General features: G+C 36.3%; 1 protein-coding gene across 1 annotated transcript in view; it reads left to right on the top strand.

Annotated features, from left to right (window-relative positions):
* Positions 1-18274, top strand: part of ADGRL2 (adhesion G protein-coupled receptor L2) — a 404716-nt gene that overhangs the window by 9335 nt on the left and 377107 nt on the right. The window lies entirely within an intron of this gene.

Raw genomic sequence — 18274 nt, forward strand, 5'->3', positions numbered from 1 at the left:
TTGGTTATATACTAACTCTGAGCATACATCACATGAAATATTGAACTAATGTTTCTGACAGCACACACTGGTTTTATGAAAGCAGACAGTAAATCTCACATTTATATGTATATTTCTTTGAATTTGTTGTCAGAATTTAGGGATGCAAATGATTAACTATAAAAACAACTTTGGATGTGTTAAATCACAAATAACAAGTATGAAGACTAATATATTGAAAAAATTAGAATTATTCTGACTTACCGTTGTCCCACAGTAAAGTTCTTGTTTGTTGTCTTGCACAGCTAGAGTTAAGACATTACAATTATTGGACTTGGAGCCACTCTGCTTTTGTATAGACTTACTATCTAACGCATTCAAGTTAAACAAATAACAGTTCTGTGAAGGTTTAGACAGAGTTTAAAATGAAAATCTAGTTGACCAGCCGGGACAGAGAGAGAGGCTTAGATGCTCCAAAACATATCCTGTCTCATTTCTAAAAGAACACTTGAGGCATACATTATCAATTTTACCTTTCTGGTTTAGATATTTTTAGTTAGCATGCTTCAGGAAAGTGTACTTGCTCACTATATTAAGTATTTCAGTGCCTAAAATGTGCATCTTTTTCTTTGATATACAGTCTGCTTTTTGAAAAAAATGCATTCTGATTTTGGAATACAGTACAAACCTAGAGAACCTTGTCATCGTTAGCATAAAGAAGACATCTACACAAGTATTACTGTGCAGAGGGCAATCTTTCTTTCTCTGGCATTTGTTAGGATACTGTACGTAGAATTTAGCAGATAAATATCTTTTGCTTCATGGCATTTTGGAGATCCTATTGGTATGCAGGTTACCCTGTGAGGATGGCAACTGAAAAAAGAAATATGTTTTATAGCAGTGTGTAATAAAAGCCCTTCAGAATGATGTAAGTGGAGTCTGACCTTTCTTTCTTATCCTGTAATTAGAATTTTTATTAACTCTTTCAAGTGCAGAGTTTTTTGAGTAAATTAATGTTACTTAGGAAGAAAAAGCATGTATGTTTGATCTATGAGTTTTAAATTTTAGAATACTTTTTATACAGGGAAAAAGAAGTATATTATTCCCAGCAACTTGCTCTACAAAAAGCAATTTTGATTTATAGTAAAGACAGAGTTGGTGCAGGCATCCTTCCTCCTCCAGAGAAACGAAAGGAGAGGAAAAAAAAAAAAAAGAAGGTGGAGAGAAAGCATTTCTCAAAAAGACTTCTTTCATTTTGTAAAAGAGGTGGGGAATGGATTTTAGAGAAAACAGCTGAACTTAAGGAAAGACATTAAGGATCTTTTGTCTGACTGAATCACTGGTCAGGATAAAGTTGGGAAGTAAAGGTGATCCCTGTGGAGTTTAGCAATATACAGAGATGCGATTAGATGACTCACCACTGGAGATATGAAAAAGGGAGAAAAAGACCTTTCCAAGGAAGATTTTTTTGTAAGTTGATTAACATATTGTTGCAGCAGACAGTTATTTCCTGCTTCCTTTCTACCTTTTACCCAATGACCAATGTCTTACAGAGGCAAAAGTGCTCCTTAGTGAGTCACCAGTAGCATTCCATACAGTTACTTCCAAATTATGTACACAATTCTCCTTGTAGGTTCACCAGGTTTACCTGATGTAACTCTGTTTAAATCCTTGACACACTGAAATAAAACAGAAGAAATCAGGTATTGATAATATTGAGACCTCTGAATATAGTTTCAGTAAAGTCTCAAAGGAGCTAACTTTTGCATTTCATTTCAGGCTAGTTTATGCTATACAATTTTTTAAACAAGATTGTCGGTGTCTTTTAAGGGCCAGTTCCTTTTTTCTGCTGGTGTGGTTTCTTCCTCTGCCTCTGCAAACTTGCCATTGCTATAGTAACTCAGTCAAACATCTCTTCAAAATAAGTTACCTGATACTTTGCTGTAGTGTGCCTTGCAGCAGAATCTATAGGATGCAGTAAACCTTGTGGCTCTATATAATGCAGGGCTCTTACCCCCATCAGGCTCTTTTCTGCTGATTTTACAGAAGACACTTAAAAAGATAAATTATCATCTTAAAAAGATGCTATAGAGATTGTTAATAAGTTCCATCCGACTTCTTAAAGGCCTTAGTTGTTCTCAGCTCTAAGCAGGTACATTTGCTGAACTACACCTTAAAAATACTTTAGAGAAGGAAGAAAATTTGGGAATCCTAGAAAGTAAGTGGTAAAGCCTTTGAGAAAATGTACAGCTATGAACAGGAAATCTAATTGTCAACAAAGTCCTCTGTCAATGATTTGTCATTAGTATTTTCTGTAATTGCATAGAAAGAATATGTCTCCCACAGCTTCTCATCAAATTATGTACACAGTTATATCTTATTCTCCTTTTTTATCATTGCCTTGTAATGTAGATTATTAAAATGTAACATTGCAGACTACAGACATTGCATTTCTTTTGCAGATAAAACATGCTTATACCTCTAGGGGTTAAAAGCTGAATCAGATCCGTAACTTGCCTACTGACAGCCTTTGAAGTGGCCATTTATTTATTTATTTATCTACATAATTATTTATTTATTTATTTATTTATTTTGGTCTAAAGGTTTAGATTGACATCCTTTTATATGTTTGGATTTCTTCAGCAGATGTAAAATGCTTGGTAATGACTGAAATTAACCTGAGGCTTTATATATTCATCTTCCCCAGGAACTGCACTGAAGCTTTAGTAACAGCTGAGAATTTTATGCAAACAACTATTCTCATGAGAACCTTTCATTTTTCTGTCTTATTGTACTCCCTTTATAATTTCTAGAGGTGTTTTAAGTCAAACTGGACCCTTTTGTTTCCTCTATCCCCAGTACCTGTTCTGGGGAGTCTACATGAAAAGTTTCACAGCTGAAATGCACCAAAAAAGGGGCAGATAAAAGGAAAATAAGTGGAGTGGAAATGAATCTTTAAATGGCAAGTCTCTGAAACATTGAACATGGTTATCTGACGTTATGTCAGGGAGTGTTATCTCTTGCAGAGAAATGAGCAAGAGCAGTCCACACAGGAAAAGTAATTGTTGCTTTACTTCTGTCTGTTTATTTGGGATAGCTTGAACTGTCTCCCACTTTTTTCTTTCTCTCAGTGTGAAAAGATTAACTATTAGAAATGCAGCCAGTAGGCATCTGACTCAAAAGCAATGCTCATTTGACCTTTGGACACAAAATATCCAATACAAATAAAAGTCTAAGCAACCTCAAACATCAGTAAGTACAAGAAATATGTAGAATGTGGATCAGTAGAAATTCAACACTTCTAGAGATAAAAATAAAATAAACCACTGAAATCACTTGGTTAGATTATCATTTATTTCTCCATTCCACATCAGAGTATCAGATGCTGAGGTTTTGTCCAGCCTACTTGAGGCAAAAGAACAGTGGCCAAATTCTGCATTAGTTTTAACAACTGCAACTGGAATGTCAGGGAGAGGAATAAAGGGGAAAAGAAGGGTAAGAGATGCTTAACCAATACATATGCATTTCTCAAGTATTAGATTTTATAAAAGACAAAGGGTTTATAGGAATTAAGGTGTATTTAAAGCCTGTGTGATGCTGCCACTTCTTTATTTAAAGGTTACATTTGTCATGTAAGGGACTTTATCCCTCCCATTGTTTTAATTCTGCCAGTTTGGTTGGGAAGACTTAGGGGGTTTTTTAACCTTAGGGGGGAATGTTATGTGAAAATGCATGAGTATGGATGGATGAAAATCCCTCAGTAACTAACCACTGTTTCTTACTTCTCTTCCTACCAAGTTATGAAGGAGGAAGGCAGAAGAGACAAAATGCATCCCATGTGAGACAAAGGACTGAAAGAGGGATGCAGGTTCTGTCTCTGGAGAAATTAAAGCTAGTCACAACAGGCCACTGGAGCCAGGACTTTGATATCTGATTTGTCCCTACAGAATAGTCTATGGCTTAGAAACTGCACTCTGAGGAAGAGAATGAAATACCTGCTAAATTCCTTTAAGAGCCCCCATGCAATTTTTGTTACCTGGTCTTTGCACTAGCTGAGTTAGGTGACTTCACAGAACAGTAACAGTATAATGTTAAATGACAACCTGAAATTTAAAAAAGGAAAGAAATTTCAAAATTTGCTCCAGGGAACCCGAGGATATATAATTCCCATCACCTTTACAACTGAGACGAGAATGGTTCACTTGGAGGAGATAGGGGAAGTATATTACATTTTTCTTTCTATCACTTCATTGTTCATGTGTGCTTGATCACAGCAGAAACAGGCGGCTGAGTGAGCAGGCTGCTCAGAAGGGTGGTCCCACAGGGACCTCATGTGTAAGTGACCTTGTGCCACATTTCCTGCAGGTCATGGAAGTGGTCTGCACCAAACTTTTCCATAGTTCCAGTAGCTTCTGCACTTCCTGTCCAGTGAGTTATGCATAACCTGGTGTCTCCTTTTTCATGGGCAGGAGGTCCACAGAGAGATGCCTGAAAGTTAAAGGTAAATGTTGAGCTTGCCAGAAAATTATGCAGGCGATGCTCAATATCATTGGTCTCCCAAAGGCCACCAACCAGTCTCAAAAATATGTCTGTCAATGGCAAGATCAGAAGTGTTTTACAAATGTGTGTTATTTGGCTAGTGTGGAGCAGGCAGGATGGGCAGACAGACAGACCCAGAAGACTATTGAGGTAATATGAGAGACAGCAAAGGACATTATGAAAGGCTGCTTAAAAGTACAAGACATGGTTTACAGTCAGAACATTTGGTTTTAATTTATTTAGTAATTACATTAATACATTGTGAAAAACGAAACACAGCATGGCACTTCTGGGGATCTTCCCTGTCTTGTTTGGCATGTATCTTTTCTTTAGCGTTCTAGTCTCTCCCCTGTGCTTCCCTTTATCCCCCCAAAAAATCCACCAAATGTGTATCATAAAAACAGTTTAATTTCCTACAAAAGATTATACTAAGTGTGCTTTTAATGTAATGATGTCAGTAGTGGATGATAACATGTATTTGGTAGTGCAAACTGCTGATTATCTGTCAGGATAAATCTGTTTATTTCAGAAATAGCAGTCTGACAACCCCCTGTTGTTAATCATCAAAGTACATGCTGATGCCAGGTACTGTTTGGTTGGAGTCTCTCAGAGGAATGTGTTTGTTAGATTTTTGCTTTGACAGTCTTTACCCCGAGTTTTGCAATTTTTCTGTATATATATATTTTTTTTTTTAATTTACTTTTGATTATTTTTATATTTTTTAAAGAGAGAGGCTAGAGCAAAGCCACTGATCTACAACTTAGGTTCACAGCAACTCAGAGGAAGGAATGACTCGTGAAAAGAGAGTGGATTACAGGATTACACAGCAGTTCAGACTGTGCCCATTGCTGGGTTCATCTTCAGTAATTTCAGTGCAGACCCATTAGCAGTGAACAGAAAAAAGCAAAAGAAAAGTTATGGAGTTCTTTCTCCCCAGGAGTCACTCCTCTGATATTTGTTTATTTATTTTTCAGCATTTACAACAGTTCCTAATTATATCATGAACTAAAAACACCATCTCCAGATGATGCTTATACCATCCCTCTTTAAATGAGATAAACAGCAAAGTGAACCAGCCAGCTTTTATAACGTTGTGAATTTGGCCCAGCTTTTGTGTTATACAAAATGAATATTATGTATTTTGAGTGAAACATAAATGGAATACAGAGGTACAGTTTGCCAAATTTTAGGTGAAGAGGTATTTTATCGGACTTTATTGCATTTTGATCATTTCATGAATGTCGTAAAATGCTGAATAGCATAATAAAAATTGATATTTATATTGACATTTCAGGATTCTAAATGGAAGCTGAGACAATCTAAACAGACTTCAGTATCTCTGCAGCTGTTCCTCCAAACCCATCTGAGTTCTGGCTAATTCACTTTTTCTCCCCACATACCCTCAATTGGCCCTAATATAAACATCTCTCTCTAAAGCAATTTCTCCCCAGAAGATTATGCACATCTTCATCTTAATTCAGAATTTACATGTGTACTTTGCATATTTTTGCATTGGTATGTGTGTTTTAAATTAGGTAAAGGTCACTGTCATTCATAATCAAGAAGAAGGTGTATAAAAGGTCAGGATTCAATAAAAAAACCTGATTAGATGTAGAGGTTTGTTCATACGATTCAGTATATCATTGGATAAGTGGAAACCATGAGTCAACAAATTAACCTTGGTATAATGGGTTACTGGCTTCATTAGGATCAGAAATGAGATTCACAATTTTTTTTCCAATGTACTCGTTGTTTGTCTTCGTTATAGGAAATACTCTGCTGTTGATAGTTACACAACTGAGTATTTTTATAATTTAATTTGGCTTAAAATGCAACACAAATGACAATTCTTGTGTTAAAATAGGAACTGAAGCACCAAACACATTTGATATGAATATACATATCAATGAAATGAAAATTATTCACTGTAAAAATAGATAATATAAAATAATGGCCTGTATGTTTCATATAGACTAACATATGCATACCAAAGAATCTGTGATGAGTCAGGCTTTCAGGGTCTAGTGTCAGGAGATATAGATGCAAGTGAGCGTGAACTAAGAGCAAGGATAAACTTGCACTCCATGTATTCGTTCTGCCACAAACTTTCCACGTATTCTTGGGTAAACCACTTACATTGGCTATGCCTCCACTTCTATCTGCAAAAAAGGAAATATATCAACAGCGCTTACATTGCAGGAATGTTTCTGTTCCTGCAGACATGGATTTGCCAGGAGGTCTAAAAAGATTTCTGCTACTGCCCTGTTCATTACACCATATTCCTGGTCACTGCCTGCAGTCAAAATGGCAGGGCTGTGGATCTCTGTGCTTGAAAATATCTGAGGATCCTTCAGTAATATTCTCCAGGATAGATGAAAAATATCAGAAACAGAAGGAGTCCATATTTACAAAATAATTTGAACTAGGAAAGACAGCATCATTTATACAAAATGGTAATACTGTATTATCCTCTTCAGACTGTACAAGCTCGGTGCAATTTTTATGATTCCACCATAAGCTTTTCCAAACAGTTGTGGGTGAGGGGTTTTTTTGTGGTGTTTTTTGAGTTTGGGGGTTGGTTTTGGGTTGGGATTTTTTTGGCTGGAAAGTGTTGCAACTATTTCAACCTGTACCATAGCAGAGAAGTCTATTAGAAAATCAACATTACAATTAAAATAGTTATACATGTCAATGTTTCAGACATTGTGTATTTCTTTAAGCTTTCTTCACGTCTGTGTAGAATAAATATCAAGTTACTACTTGTTCATTTTTTTTTCCATTGGGCAGCATTCTGTACATATTAAATCCTAAGTATGAAAGAAAATTAGACTTGCCTGTTACCACTATAAACTTACACCCAATGGTTTGCAAATAACATGTAGGTGATCTCTCTTCTGTACACATATAGACTTGGGGTTGCTTGTAATTAAAGCTGCAAGCATCACAATTTAAGATGACTATTTTCTGATGTTCATATGCCTCATTCTCTCACAAAATGTAATGGAAGGAAAATACACAGAACCATGGTAAACCTTCCTTATTTACTGTGTGGATTTTATGCAGTTTTAGTACTTCTATAACATTAGTGCATTATTTCATTCTTTCAAGGTCAGTTGGGTATGAGCAGGACTTTCAGATGGGGCTTTAGCAAGTGAGATTGTAATATCTTTTCCTGATCCTTAAAAGGACCGGACAACTTTTTGTAATTACCAGGGTTAGCTTACTGTAATTCCCAGCTTCTACCTTGCCTCTGCTTCATAGGTTTATAGGCTCGAGTTGTTTGAGTAGTGCCCACCTTGCGGAGTTCCACTGTAGGCAAATTACTAACGTGTGCTGATCTTGGAAGTACCAAGCTACAGAACCAACACAGGAGTGCATGGAGGGTGTACCTCCAGGAGGCTGCAGATAAATTAGGAGTGCGCTCTTGAAGGAAATCTCCTTGTCCTTCCAAAGCACTGAGCACTGGTCCACATCCAAAAATAGCCCTTCTCCTTCTGAATATCACTAAGCTAGAGGATGTGTTTTGTAGCAGTGCCACTGATGGGATTTGACCAGTCATGGGCATTCAGACCACAGGACCAAGCTAGAATGAGCCTGAATTAATATACATGATATATGCATGACATGTTAGGTTCTCGGTGCCTGACAATTCACACTACAAACTAACTTCTTTTGACTGGTAGAATTCACCAGCTCTGATCCTTATTTCAATTTTAAGGAGTCATAGTGTGTCCAAGTCGTTACTTCTTGGGTCTTGCTGCAGACATAACATAAAAGGGAACTTTGGCCACCTCATTAAAGCTAGGAAGTCATACAGATCAAGGAACACCCTTTCTGTACAGTGACCATCTCCTGTGACTGTCAGATGATGAGGAAGATGCTCTTCATAGTCTCTCTTCTCTCAATATCTGCACAGTAACAACCACAATTGAGTCTTATGTACACAGAAAGAAAAATTCCTCATGCTCCACTGAAGCTGAGGAAGTGACCTTAGAAGACTGGACAGGGCAATCTGGTGCATAACTTCTTAGAAGTGTAAAGAAAGCTAAACCATAGGAGTTTTGTAGGCAGTAACACAGCAGTTCCAGCCAGTTTTGTGAGGGCTTTCTCTGTAACATGGTAGGAGGTAATATTCAAGTGGGTAAGAGGAGAAGTTTATGCAAAATGACCAGACTCCTTCGCAGTCCTCTCTCTGAAACAGTGTTGTATCAGCAACTAGGCTGCCCTGGCAGGAAGGGATGTTTCTTTTTTTCTTGCAGTATCTCATACAAATCTTTGAATGATGATAGTGTGCAATAGTCCCTGCCCACACCAACTCACTTTAGCTGCATAGATCTATAATTTTGTAAGTGATTTGTTTAGCCCATGGTGTCTGTGCTGGAATCTTTGTGAAGACAAGGTGTTGGAAATGAAGAATCTCCTAGTTTCGGCACTAGTTTTTAAGGTACCTTTGGAAAAGTCACCCAGGTGGATTTTTCCAGACTTAAGGTTGTGAATTTAAATTTCATGTTTAAGCATCTAAATTAGTGGTCTGATTTTAATGTGTGCTGACACTCACATTTTCAATCGACTTCAAAGCGAGTTGTGAGTGCTCAGAAGTCTAAACCTATGAAAATCAAGCCAGTTAGACACTCAAACTTGAAAGGTAGCTCCCATACCATTATTGTTATTTGCATTACTTTAGTAGCTTGAAACCCTAGTTATAGGACTAAAGTGCTAGGCACTGTATTTCGTATTTCTTCTTTTTTTCTCATTTCTTTATGTATAAAATCTGACACACAAGAATGTTGTGATGATTGTTTGGTTAATATTTGTATATAACTTTGAAAACTAAATGCTCTAAAAACACAATATAATTATTAATGGAAGAAAATAGTATTCCTATTATTCATTCTTTTTTGAAATAAGTTCCTTGGATTTTGAAGAACCAGAGTAGATACTGCATGCAGAATACATATATATAGAGAGAGAGATAGATATAGATATAGATATAAAATAAAATACAGGACCCAAATTCATAATTTGCTGTTAAAATAAATGCTATATCTGCAGTGTTTTGAACAGTAAAAGGAAATGAAATAGTCATATACTGTGTTTAATTTGAACCAAAATCCACAAAGTTTAACAACTCTTAGATAATTCTCAGAGAAATTAAGTAGAATGATAAGCCACAAAGCTTTCTTAGAAACTTTTGTCTTATCCATACCTCTTTGTTTTAGTTATGCTGATCCCTTACTAGCGAACAGTATACTCTTTGTAACTAGGACCTATGTAAAGCTTGCTTTTTTCCCCCGTGGTTTCGATAACTAAGCTGCTTGGGACAGCTTTGATGAAACCATCTTCTTTCATGGAATGCAATTCCGGCAGTGCTGATAAATTCCACAAAATGGTGTCAATTTAACCAATGTTTTCTTTGGAAACAAAACGAGGAGGGAAATTGGTAAAGTGATGGTGCTTTCAGAACAAACCTTTAAATAGAAATTATTTTTGCTTACGTGGTTTTGATAACAATCTTATACAACACAAAATTAAAATGAAACATTTTCATTTTGTCAAAATGTTTTGCTTTAAAAAAATGGGTTTTTTCTAGCAGATAATTAAGAAATAGTTCAAAGATAATTTTAATTTAGAGCTTTTTAAATATGAGGTGTTCTGTGAATCGGTTTCCAACCTCTGAAAAGCTAAGGAGGTCAGTGTTCCCATTGACTTCAGTAGCATATCTCAGTATCTGAGGAAATGCAGTCATGATCTGCTTGAGCTTTTGTATGCCTAAATACAATATGCATATGTATAATTCACCAGATGCCTAGTCTTAGAATAAAATGATATGTAAACATTTCTCAAGAAGGAGAAAATTGGTTTTCTTATATCAGTTTTTACTGTTTGTTGGTGGTATGGCCTGTGGCTATGACACCTTGACATAGGCATTTCCCAGTGCTATCAAATCAGAGGTGCAATTTCAATATATGTAAAAGTGCAGTTTGCATGTTGGGTTGTTGTTTGGTTTTTGCTTTGGGTGGGGTTTTCTGGGTTTTTGTTTGTTTGGGGTTTTTTTTAATAAGACAGGTGGTTTAAAACAGGCATAATAAGTTTGTTCATGTAGACCTTCATTCAGCCATCAGGAGTAAGTGTGCTGTCAGCATGCTTGATAAATATCCAGGCTAAACACAAATGTTGTTATTTGTCAAATAGTAACTGTTTTAATGGGCGATTCTTCATGATCTTTAACAGCTATAAATTGATCTCCAGAACTCAGATGTCACAGCATAGTCCCAGTATTTCTAAGAATCCAACTTTAAGGAAACTACAGTACAAAAGATGGAAATGCTGTAACTAACTCCAGGGACAGGGTATATTAGGCATAGTAATGAGGATTTTAGCAACAAGCAGCAAGTCAAGGATATTATTTTTTTACAAAGCAGATAATATAGTAATCAATCGAAACAGCCATTGTATATCATCCAATACTTAGGTTTTTAATAAAAGTAATCATCAATAATTCTATTTAGACTTTCAGACCTCTACATCTTGAACCATTAAAAATAATGATACATGATTTTAATCTGTTTGGTGTAAACTGATTGATTTCTTGCTTGTAAACTGCACACTCTTCAGATAGATCGATTCTCACATTTACCATATCTAATTATTTTCTGTTTCCTTCTTGCTTTAAAAGGCATAGATCATTTGGGGCTCCCTTTTGCACCCTTTTCTTAACTGACAGTTTCTTGACAGCTAATACAAATAACAAAATAAAGCCTATAGAAGAAATAAGTTGTATTTTATAGAAGGTTTAACACAAGCGTTTCTGTCCTCTGGCTACAAAGTCCTGTGCATGCTTCCTTTATCTTATAGTCTCAGGTGATGGCATTAACAAGCTAATATTTTTTTTGCATTTCATACATAATATTCCATGTGATTACACACCTGACCCTGGACAACTGAATGAATTTTACCCAAAAATGAAAAGAAAGACACGCTCTTGAGAAAAAGGACCCAGCATCACATCTTCTGTGAGATCTGGGAAAGTCACTCTTTTGGAAACCGTATATAGAGATCAAATCTGATAATAAAGGCTCTCAATTCTAGCAGGTTTCCCTAGAATAGTACTTCAGAAATGTGAGGTGTGAAAGAAAGGCAATCTGTGCCAGATACTGATTAAATTTCAGTCATCTATCCAAAGCAGTCCCTAGTTGCTTGTAAAATGCTCCATGTAATTACAGTAACTATGGTTTTGAAAGCAATTTACACATTAGCCTTTATCTTGGGTCTCTCTATGTGGGTGCATTTCTTCTTTGGAATCAATATTCTTAAAACATACGTTAATAAGCTATATGAGTCTGTAGCCATATAGAGTCTTTAAAAATTCCATCTCTAGTATTTTCTTCATGGATTCCTCTTGGATTTCAGAAAAGCTTAACTGTAATCAAATATCGCACTCTGGATGTTTAACTAACATTGTTCAGTGACCCCAGTGGTAAGTCACAACCATATTTAAAACTGTTAACGAGTTAGGAGTTGATGCAAAATCAAACCAGGGTATATTAAAATGCTGCCAGGATAAAATAATATTAAGGGCTAAACTTTGTCCTTTGCTAGTTACAGAGGTGCAAATGTCAAACTTGGCAAATCCTTTCAAAACTTTTTATGTCCTAATCTTTCAAATCTTCTTCTAGTCATTGGGCACGGAAGATTTTGCTAATGCAGGAGCCACTTAGGTAGTTACAGGATGAACCTCGGCCAAATAAAAAGAGTGTGGCTCATTGCTGTCATACTCCAATTTTAAACTAATGTAAGTGTGAATTTTGGAAGGAAACTAAACGGGCTATTTCATTAAATTTGTACTGGTTGAAAGCAGAAGAAATGCAAGGACTGAATCAAACTCCTCACAGTCAGTAAAACTGTTCCCACTAGAGTTGCAGAGCACAGCTGCAGGTAGCTTTAAACATTTTTTGGTTTTGTTTTATTCTGTTTGTTCAAGGTGCCTTTTGTAACTGCCAAGCACAGTAAAGCTCCTTAGTTATTCTGCATCTCATTGTTACCAAGGCTATTATGCTAACTGGGGCTAATAATATGAAGCACATTTATGTTTGTGTAGGAAAACTAGGGTCACTAGAGATAATCTAAAAAGTTGTTCCACAAGGGATTATCTAGGATGCTGTTTTCCAAAACTGTCACATATCAGAAAAAGGGCAAAGCACTTGTAACTCTTGTGATTGATCCTCTGTCAAGTCATGATTGCTGTCACCAGCAGGTTACATTCCTTCAACAAAGCAGTAGGCGCTGCTGCATTTTAAGCTAAACCAGTTAGGCTTCCAGTGTCATATTCCCTTCCTTATCGCTTTCCATACTTCATTCTCTCACATTAAAAGAGATAAATTTGCAACTGAAAAAAAGATGACATGTGCAAGATCTTTGTGTACTACATATCACTATACCTTAAAATTAGTGCCCTTTACATACTGTCATTAGGTTTATTGTTCATAGCTGTTACGTCTGGCTAATGACCTGGTTCCACACACGCTAGCTATTATGTGGGGAAGCAGTATTATGTGTGACAGCAAATACTATATTTGGGTCTGAGGATGTTTCATAATTGGACTTATAGGCCCTGAAATCTCAAGGCTAAAGCACTTAATTCACTTGAGCTATGAGGGTATGGAATGATTCATCTGTTAAAAGTTAAATACAGGCTTTAGTGGCCTGTTGGACAAAACTGTACACTTAAGATTCTTATGAAATAACAAATATTTTTCAACCTGATTTTGAAATTAAATGCTTGTACAGTTCTGTTCAAAGACTCAGAAGCCTCTGTTGTACCATCAGACACCATTGGTTTATTAAGCTGTGGTCAAGGATGCACAGGACTCCTTGACTTTATCTACCCAGAGCACTTTCTGAGTTTTTCTTCCTTCTTGTAGTTCAGTCTTTGAAAGCATTCAGTGGATAGACCCGTAGTTCTCAGATATTTCTGTGCATTTTTTTAAAGAATGTCAGAGATTTTGTTGACTTTTTCATTGAATCTTGGGATTTGTTATTTATTTACATTACTTGACTTACTGTAATCAAATACATAGCTTTTTTCTAAGGCATTTACTTCCAAAGATATCGGTCAGTAAACCTGGCAGATTTCCTGCTTTCATATCCATATACTAAGTTGCAAGTAAGTTTGAATTAAACATTCCCTTTTTGGTTTTAAAGTTAACAGTTTTTCCATGATCTTGTTTAAAATGGTTGTCAGTTAACTCTTGATTTTTGTGAAAGATTCTTCAGAAAGTGTCAGTCTTTACAAGTAGCCTCATTGGGCTAAATTTCAGCTTGCCTTGCATAAAAGGTAGTGTTCTGTCTGCTTTGACTTTGATTTCATGGAAAAACATTCCTGAGCAAACAATGGAAAATGGCTCTTGCCCCAGTGGTATGTCGCCTTCCTCTGCCAGAAGTTGCCATCCTCCCATCTCTGCTTGTGGAGGAGTTTGTGCATGCATTCCTTTGCATTGCAGGCAAAATGAGCTGGGAAAGCTTAATGAACTGTTGAAGGTGAGTATGAGCTAACCCAGCTCGTTTTGTCTGAAATGGATTGAAAAGCACTCACATGACCTCCTTCCTCTGTCAGAGCTCTGGGGTAGTAGCTTCCCGTGATGGAAAACAGCACCAACCAATTCAGTGAGATCCTGAAGACAACTTTTGTCTGTGTCCTGAAAAGCAGGTTCATAAGTCACATTACCTTTTCTCCAGCCTTTACAGAAAGACTTATATCAACTGTAAATGAGGAGTTGACTTTTAAGGGAAGCTAAGCAACCAGCAATGAATTACAAGTAGGCAACACAGCTTTTTTCAAAGCTATGGCCATAGCTTCTATTGGTCATTTCAATTACCGAATGGCCAGGGGCAAAATGTCCAGGCCAAATTTAGCAAAGTCTGTAACAGCAGTAGTAAAATGCTGTCTCTGGCAAATTCTCTCTTCTCTAGACAGTGGTTCATTTTTAAAAATTACTGTCTAGGTGGTTGAGACTTCTATTATCTTTAGCGAAGAGACTTCTGGAGCTGAAAGGCCCTTTCAAATAGCCATATTCTGACTCCCAGTTTTTAACCCATCTGCCTCCTTATAAATAACATGCAGAAAGCTGGAGGACCTGAAATGCCTACATAAATATTACAAAATAATCTCACGTTCTCCATAGTCATGAATGCAGCTGATGCCTCCATTATTTCACACATTAGTAACGCAACTGATTCATCTCTGCTACTCTTTTGCCCTCTAATATAATATTGGAATCAGGAATTGTTAAAGTTCTCATTAGGTTTGTTGTGGGGTTTCATAATGAATTCTTTTTTGCAAGCTGGAGAGTCTTTTGATTTTTGCTTGCATATTCATAGAAGAACTATGTCATAAACAAAGTCTAAATCTGGCACTACTCTCTTGTTAAGCCACCCTAAGACTGTGTTGTATCTTTCTACACTTTACCTCATAAAGAAAACAATGTCAATGCCAAGTATGGAAGGTGAAGAAGGCTGCTATTTAAAGAGTAATTTTCTGGCACATGCAGTACCATTGGAGGCACATCATAAACAAAAAGAAGGTACATTGTTTTTCTTCCACAGTGCAAAATTCTGCCTTGGTCTATCCCAACAGAAAGGACAATATGCTTCTCTGTGCAAGATTGTTCAGTACAATCCAGTTGATCAGTAGGAATGCATCTCTTCTATTATACATATATAGAGATAAGTAAAAAATACATGTATTTTCAGGGTCCTTTTTTAACCCACACTCTCCATCTAACACAAATGCCCACATGAATCAATGAGATTTATCCTGTCAACATGAAAAGAAAAGCATATATTGATAGATAATGTACATGAACACACTGGTCAAGCAGCAGATTTAAGCTTAACTGATACGTTTTGTTCAATGGCGACTATATTTGCTTAGGGCAGAAAAAAAATTCTGTATCTCCTAATGATGTGGAACTGAATTCTTTATCTCCCCTGCTGTTAGCTTGCTTTTAAGGCAGAACTGGAGATATCTATCACAACTAAATAGGTATTTTGTAAACTGTACTTAACTTAGCTACCTTTAAGAGAAGTTCCAAACCACATATCATATAACCATTGCCAGAGATTTTATCTAGCTTGACTGGAAAAACAACTTAATGCTAAATTCCTCTTGCCAATCAGCACAACAGAATTTTGTTTTTTATCTACTCTCAGCTAACTGGCCAGTATTACAGGCAGAATTTTGACTTCCAGTTGCTGTTTTCTTTTATACCCTGGGCCTGTTTAGGGTACTCACAGAAATGTCAACAATAATATGTAAAACCACTGTCATGTGAATTGATTAGCTGATCAGTTTCCCATTCTATTTCTTTAATACATTTTTTCCAAGAATAATGATTATATTTATAGAAATATAATAATTTTCCATGCTAAAGTAAAATGGTATTTGACATTAACAAAAGGTCAGGTGTCATACTGTAAACCACAATGAGTATTGCTTTTAAAGATTATTGAATTAAGAGTTACATATATTTGACTAAGTATAGAATTCCAATAACTGCCATAGTAGCAGTGCCCTTTTACATGCCATGGATTTATTGACGTTTGCTAACTGTAAAAATGCAAAACAGTTTGCACGTAATAGGCACGATCAATTTAAAAAATAAAAACATCTCATTGAAGAACATGTCTATTTTCAACATTTCCTTCTGATTTTGCATGCACACATTTGGACACTCAAATATATCTTTGTGCATTCCCTGTGATTGTGGTTCATGTGGACAAATACATGTTCGCTTTCTGAAGGCACTTTCACATTGTACATCTTTATACAGTAAAACCCCATGACTTTGGGTTTTTTTCTTAAAAAAATAGTTATACTGCCGTTACTGCCCTGTAAACCTGATCCAAGACTTCTCAAAGTAAGTTTTAAATGAGTGTGAGGGCAGCATCATAGTCTCTCCATGGTATTTGCCCACATCACAGATCTGCCACGGTCCGGTGTGATTGACTGGCCTTAACTGAAGTCCCAGGCCTTTTAAGGGCTAGAATCATTGTTGGAATTATGCCAGGGCTTGTTGGATGAAACACCAGTACTTCAAGAACTGCCAGTGTGTTTCAAGCTGTGAGGGCAGATTAGCTAAAAAGGAATTTTAACATTGATAGGTTTGAATAATAATACTTTGCAAATGTAGCACCTTTTATGTGTGCTTGCAGTTGATAATAATAGGAAAGCTGTCCCACACTACTATTAAACTCTTACAAGGATAAACTGTTTATTAACTAAATGAGTTAACTTTCACTTTAAAGAGATAGTACACATTCAAAGTCATCTGTAATATCTGATAAGTTTCTTATAACAGAAGAGGTCTTGAGGTTTTTGTTGTGTGTTGTTGCTGTGGCATTCTTGGGATCTCTAATTTGCAACATATCTTCCAATATTTAATGACACAGCCTAGCCAAAAAAACCCAGACTGGTCAGTTCCATGTTCAGTGTTTGAGAAAGATTTTCACCTAAAAATCTGCCTTTTAAATAGTTTCCTATATTAGAATGTGAGTTCAAAGGAAGGTGGCTATCTAACAGCTTTTCATTAGTCATCATCAACTTGTCATCAGCAAGGTTGCTGTTCAGGGTACCTTTAACTCTTCCTTTCTTAGTTAATCCTGTCTGGACCTTTAAGCTTCTGGTCCCACTACTGCTAAATACAGGGCTGTTCTCTGCCCTTTTTCCTTCAAACTCTCATCAGCTATTATACTCAAGAACTGAAGCCTTAATTGTAAAAAAACAGTTAAAATTGAAAAAATGTGTGGTGATTTCCTGTAAAATCAGTTTTAAAAAACATCAAACAAAACCCAAAGACAAAACATGAATGCAGTGTAGCATCTGATGGGCTGGTAGTGTACAGTACCTCAGGTTTTGATGTGAGAGTTGCCATGATGGATAGAAAGAAGGCTTGTTTTCACCGAACAGCCACGCAAATACAGGCACATATAATTCAAAGTCAACACTCAGTTTTCCAGCGTGGGTGCCTTAACAATACTGCCAAATCTTGCATTCAGTCTATTAGATCAGCACTTAGGCAAATAAAACAGCCATTTGAGTGACAATTTCAGCATACTAATGAGGTATTCAGATGTCAGCAATTGAAAAATACACATTGGCCTTTTGAATTTAGGCCAAGATTGGTTCTGGGTTATATTAAAAAGTTTTAAGACTTTATAGAAGGGTCAAAATAATTTCTGAATTTATCTTAATCTTTCTGGGAGAGAGGCAGATTGGACCAGCTTTCTTTGTGAAGTCTTCCTTTTCCTGCTTTCCGCTGGGTTTTGATGTAAAACTTTCCTTGGTCATTTTATTATTAATTTACTGCATTTTGGCTCATAAGCAGGTTAAAAAGCACCTTTATGGAGACTTCCTCACTTTCATTCTCATTCACTATAGTTCTCACCACAACACAACCTGTGACTTTACAAGTGTCTACATCACTTCTGCTGCCACAAAACTGCATTGCTGTGGCTGTACTCTTTCCTTTCTTGTCCTGTGCCTCTCTCCATCATCAAAACCAAGTTTAGCTGAGCCTAAAGAGGTCCGTGTTGGATATGAGTTTTGGCAGACATCCAGACCAGCTTTTGTTCCATCTAAATGTTTGTGGTTCTTTTTCATATAGATATCAACTCTTTCATTTTCATTGTTGTTCTTTCTTTTGTAAGTATTCATCTATTTCCTAAAAAACGTTAAGACAGTGAAAAATACAAAATATTA

Source organism: Falco punctatus (assembly GCF_963210335.1).
Source record: "Falco punctatus genome assembly, chromosome: 11".
In the NCBI taxonomy this organism is placed as follows: domain Eukaryota; kingdom Metazoa; phylum Chordata; class Aves; order Falconiformes; family Falconidae; genus Falco; species Falco punctatus.